Below are 6000 nucleotides of genomic sequence, written 5' to 3' on the forward strand. Positions count from 1 at the left end.
ACGAGTCCTTATCATGCTCAGAGTAACATCACTGAGAGGGTGAACAGGAACCTGAAGTGCATGCTGGTTGCGACAACCAAGGAGCATAAGGACTGGGACGCGCGTTTGCCTGAGCTGGCTTTCGCGACTAGGACTACCGTAAATAGGTCAACGGGTTTGACACCAGGTTACCTAAACTTCGGTAGAGAGATCGCTTTTCCAATGGAAAATGCACTGCTGTACGCGGCGGCGGGTAACGCCCCTTCTCTGTCGCAGTACGCGGCTAGGCTCCGGGAACGCCTTTGGGCAGCGCAACGCACGGCTCGGGAGAACCTCGACGTGGCGCGCATGGAGCAAGCCGAGCAGTATAACAAAGGCCGTCGTCACCTTGTGTACAACATCGGTGACCTAGTGCTAAGGAGAACACACCCACTCAGCAACGCTGCACGCGGTTTCACCGCAGCGCTCGCACACAAATGGCAAGGGCCATACAGAATTACGGCGCAGACGACTCTGCTCACGTATGAGATGCATTCGCTTGAAAGCGACGAGCTGGTGGGTCCTGTGCACGTTAGCGATCTCAAGGCCTATCATGTTCGCACTGGCGATGACGAACAGGTGGTAGCGGAACCAGAAGGTGGGAGTCCCGCTTCTAATGACAGAACGGCCGGCGATAGGGTTCGCACCCATCGTTACGACCTGAGGGTGCGGTAGTGTCTACCCCCCACGGGTCCGGGTCTCACGTGGTTCTACCACGGAGCAACCCGCAGCGAAGTCACCGCTTCAAGCTTCATCGCGCCACCTGTGCGGTGGTGCGAGGCGTGGTTTTGTGCCTGGTCGTTACGATGCCAGCCTGGGCCTGCCGACAGCGGGCCATTCCGGTGCGACCCGGGAGCTTCGCGCCACCGGCCTGGTGGTGCGGGGCGATACGTTCGTGCCTGGGCGTTGCGAGTCCGGCCCGGGCCTGCCGAGCAGAGGGCCTTCCTGGTTCGACCCGGGATCTGTTGCCATGGTCCGGGGGTCCTGCCGCCCTTCGGAGATGCGAGGCGGCTGCGGTTCGCCTCCTTGTCAACGGCGGAGCCCTGTTCGTGGATTGGGGGCCTGCTGGGCTCATCGCGGAGCTGTAACCCTGGCGCGGAGGCGCCGGTGGGCGCACAGAGCCTACAGCTCGCTCTGGGGCTGCGAGCGCCCGTCAACCGGGTTTGCCCCGGGCTCATCACGGCGTCTCCGGTTCCGGCGCCGAGCAGCGGAGATCGGGACGCCGGGGCGCTGTCGAGAGGAGCCTGGCCGTTCGGTGGAATCCTGCGCCGGGCAGCCGAGAATGCGCTCCCGCGGACGCCTACATGGTGGCGATGGCGACAGAGCAGCATGCTGCCACACTTCGGCGGGTGCCAGCCCACCCACAGCCGCACAGGGCGGCCCCAGGCGCCGACCAGCGGTTCCTCGTGCACTAGAACCCCGAGGGCGATCTTCAATGATGGACCCGTATCCCGTGTTTGAGGGGGGGAGAGATGTGGGGAGCGCCTTGGCCCGACACCTTCTGGCCTAGGGGGTGTCGCCCGGAACCCCTCGCCATGGGCTCCCTTCCCTCGCCCTCCTCGCCTACCGTGCGGCCCGGTCGCCGGAGAGATGGCGCGAGTGGACGGGTAGGGACGGACGGGCGGTGGTGCTGGAGAACCGCGCGCGGGGACTGGGACTCGGGAGGCAGAGTGTTTTGGTGTGTGCGTGTGTATGCCCGGACGGGCGACAGCGTGGAGGATGTAAGTAAAGAGTTCTTTCACGCAACCGCAGTGTGCCTCATTCCTTGGCATGCCGTAGAGAGAAGGCCCACAAGGTTTAGCACTCCTTTCAATTCCTGACACCACTCCTCCCTGCTATCCAGGAGGCTGAACTTGTATATTAACCTAGCACCCCGTTTGCGGGCAGTACGGACCGAGTTCAACTTCATCCACGGTCTGTTGTATTTGTCTACATGCACGTATTGAGATCATTCTTAAACAACGCGTCTTTTTAGCTACACTCAGCGGTGCTGGACACAAGGTTGCACACTGGTATTTAACGAGCCTGTGCCATTAGCCTTTTTCTCAGGTGCGCATATAGCTAAGAGTACACCATCTCCGCGGAGCCTAGCCATGCCAGAAGACTCACTACCGGCAATAGTTCTGGAAATACCTCGCGGCACTGTTAGGCACTGGAACCTGTTAGGCACTGGTAATCGCGGGGCTCCATTCTTCATGAGCCGTGAACTGAGTTTTGTTAAATCATCGCCTTAGCGTGCCTGCATGACCCACTGTAAAATGATTTGCACTTTTTTTGTCTATTACTAACACCCTATCGAAAAACAAAGACACGTCTTGAAAGGGTGTAAGTAGTGATAAAACTTTCTTTAAAACGGTGTATTCGTGTGGTTTGGCTAGAGTGTACGGTTGTCATAAACGACAAAGCACCCTTAGAGGTGTTTTCCTTTGTTACTCGTTTGCTATAGGTATAAGGGTGTTAGTTAAATCGTTTTACAGAGCGGATAACAGCAAGGCCGAACTGTACGGTGTCGTCTAACGTGATTTTGTTACCGTCATTTGGTTCAGCGTCTGATCCATCGAACTCCCACTTTAGTTGCTGCCTGCTGTTTGTACCGGGTTTATCCCATTTTAAAGCGAAGCTTTTTACCTCTACCCCCCCCCCCCTAACGGTTCCTCCACGACCGTTGGGGTCAACAGAAAACTCGTGCGAACAAACAAAAGAAGTTACTGGCATCGCCAAGAATCAAACCTTGAACGAATAAAGAAACGGAGCGAGAGCCTGTTGTCTTACCTATTGAGCTACGAGCCCACGCGGAGACGGGGGAGACAGACGGTGCACTCACCGAGCACATCTGCGGGATTACCCCCTGCGTTCTCGCTGAATGCCTCATGTTAGCGTCACGCGACCTCTCGCGCCACGGTGCGCTCCGTCCACGGCACGTGTAGCGTCCGTGTGCGCGCCTTGCGCATGCGCTAGGAGCTAAAAAAATAAAGTAAGCTCACACCAAGGCATGACATCTCCCTTCTCCCTTCTCGTCGTCTCCGTCGGTGGCGACGGCGGAGAAATGAGATCGTCTAACACCGGGTTTGAGCTTCCTTTAATTTTATAAAAAGTTTTCACTCATGTGCTTCACCAATACAACTCAACCAACTACCGTTCATGAATCATGCAATGATTTAACCTTAGCAAAGAATGTCTCTGTAGTAATAAAGGGTAGGTTAAGTACATTTCACTTGTCTCTGGCTTCTCTCTTTGCGGAGCTGCGTGTGGGAATTCAAGTGACGTCGCATGGGTAATCGTTGCGCGTGTCGTTTACAGCTTCGCTTTTCAGCCAGCTTCACAGGGTGGATTGGCGCGCTTTTTTTTTTCCTTCGGCGATTTACTGTACATTCCGTAGTGCTAGCAGCAACCACAAGGGGTGCGTCCTTTCCGATGCCATCGCAAAGCTCCCGCTATTGCTGGAAAACTGCACCCGCACTTCCGAAAAAGATTCCAAACTACCGCGGCTATGCGATGAGCCGCAGACCGTGAAGAACCCCCTGGACCGTGCAGAATTCGATAGCCGCCTGCTGAACGGAGATCTGTCCTTGGAAGTTAGCGTGGGCAAGGCCGTGACTGCTGGTTGCCGGAGTTCGCAGCGCACAGGGTGATTTGAAGGGGTCATGGAGACTAAGTTCAACTTTGTTAAATGCGAAAGAACTACCTGCCTTTCGTAACTCACTCATCTCCATTTCCAGCCAGAAAAGACATTTTTCTAACATAAAAAACGCAACAGATGTCGAAATAATTTAAAATTTCCCGCCGCCGTGACTGGTCAGCATTTAAGACATCTTTTTTTTTTTCAGTGTTTCAAGTGTACGTTAGCACTCACGTGATACGATCAAACGTAGCTAGGTTCCACAACAGTCCCCGTGTCATCTCTTTCGGTGGCCGCCAATCGCACAAACAAGATTCTGTGACGTCATAAAAAATCGCCGGAAGGAATCTGGGGAGTCGCCACTGGTTTTCATGTTTCCTCTAATATCTTGATTTTCCCCTGAAGTTTGGAGTAAAAGTCGTGCCACTGTTGTTTGGAAAAATAATCTCTTTAATGAGCCCAACTTGTATTTGGTCCTCGCTTAATGACTCGTCATGGCCACCCTTTCAAAGCCCCTCCATACTGCTATCGACCGCCGTCAAAGTTGTCGTGGGTGTGACGGAGGGCCTTTAGGCTGTTTCTGGCGGCGGATGTACAGCCGACGGTCAAAGCGTTGATATCGGACGGAATTATAGTTGTGTCCATTCAAAAATGTCCATCTTGCGTCCATTTCCATCGTGGCGTAGCTGCCCTTGCGGGTCCTCCCACCTGCGACATCCACAGAAACAGACGCCACGCCTCGCTTGTGTTACGTCACATCCGGGTCGCCTACTTTCAGCCAATCAGGGCTCGCTGCAAATGCACGCTTGGAAGCGGACATGAAATGGACAATACTCAGAGTTCCTTCGCAAGGGACTCAGCTTACGCGTCAAAGCGCCTAATGCCTACTACATCGATTGTAAGAGAGGATCCTTACGGAAAACAATGATAAATAAAACCAGATACCATGCACTATCTGTTTATCTGGTTCTTCGCTTTCCTTACCTCCTCTGGGGATGTCTAGCTTGGAGAATCGTCATCATCACACGGCCAGACTCGACTCTCTTCCTCCCGCGCTCAGGGAGGGGGAGAGTCGGGTCCGGCCGTGGTTATCGAGTAGTAGTACAACGGCACGTCAATTGCCGTCGCTGCAAGTAACATCACCGTGAACGGAGCGTCGTGTTTTTTATTGAGGTAGTTGAATAACACAAAAACATAAGCACTTGACGCGTTTTCGTTCTTATTTAAATATGCGCTGTAAGACGGATAAAGCGCTAGCTGCCGAAAAAAAAAATGAACGCAATCAAACATATAATCCTGTAGGATTCGGATATAAGTGTCAAGATGCCGTCGCGCAGTCGCCATCACAAGAGAGCAACGTGTGCCCCGCAAATCACCGCCATGCGACCAATCGCACGCTGGTACGTATACCGCACTTTTTCCATCATCCCTGCGTTGGGCCCAGTTCGTCTAAATAAATCAGTCACCAATCTTTAAGTGATGCTCAAAGAGGAAAAGAGCGCCAGAGACAGAACAACGGGAAGACTTTGGCGCTGTTTTTTTGTTTAAAGGAGCCATGAATACAAAATACAAGTTGAGTTTATTAAAAAGACTGCTTAGTCCCGATAACAATGATACCCATATCACCGCAATCTTCGAACAAATAACGGATATATGAAAGAAAACGTGTGAAGCAGTCGCGACCACCTAGCCAATTTCCCGCAACTTTTCTATGACGTCACGGAACCTTGTTTGTGCGATTGGCGGCCGCCTAACTGACCTGTCGCGACGACACATGACTGGACGTCTGTAATGGGGCCTCTAGTTCCATTTGACCGCATCACTTGAATGCTAACGTGCAGTTAACGCACTGAAAATTATGTTTTATTGTTGGCCCGCATGACGTCATTCTTGCTCGTAACACGTCACTGGGGCGCAAAATTTGAAAATTTTTAAATACTTCTTGTATTTTTTTTCGTTAAAAAACATCTTGTGTGGCTCTAATGGAAGTGAGTGAGATACTGAATCCTATGTCTTTCATATTAAACGAAGTTGTATTTTCTCTTCATGGCTCCTTTAAGGATTATGTACCAACTGACCCGCGTTACCCCCCTTTTACAGTTCTTTAAGGGATGTTTGCAAGTAACATGTTGGCGAAAACACAAATGATTCAGTAACGCGCCTGCACCAAGACAACGCCTCATTGATAAACCAACAATGATGATGATGATCATCAACAGCCTATTTAGGTCCGCTGCAGGACGTAGGCCTCCCCCACTGTTGCCCTCCAACCGCTCCAGTCCTGCGCTGTTTGGAGTCAAATTCTTTGCCCCCAATGTCCTTATTTCATCCCTCCATTTAGTTATTGGCCTTCCCCTTCTTCT

This window comes from Haemaphysalis longicornis, unplaced genomic scaffold (genome assembly GCF_048455015.1).
Source record: "Haemaphysalis longicornis isolate Haplotype H1 unplaced genomic scaffold, Haemaphysalis longicornis Haplotype H1 scaffold_5, whole genome shotgun sequence".
NCBI lineage: Eukaryota > Metazoa > Arthropoda > Arachnida > Ixodida > Ixodidae > Haemaphysalis > Haemaphysalis longicornis.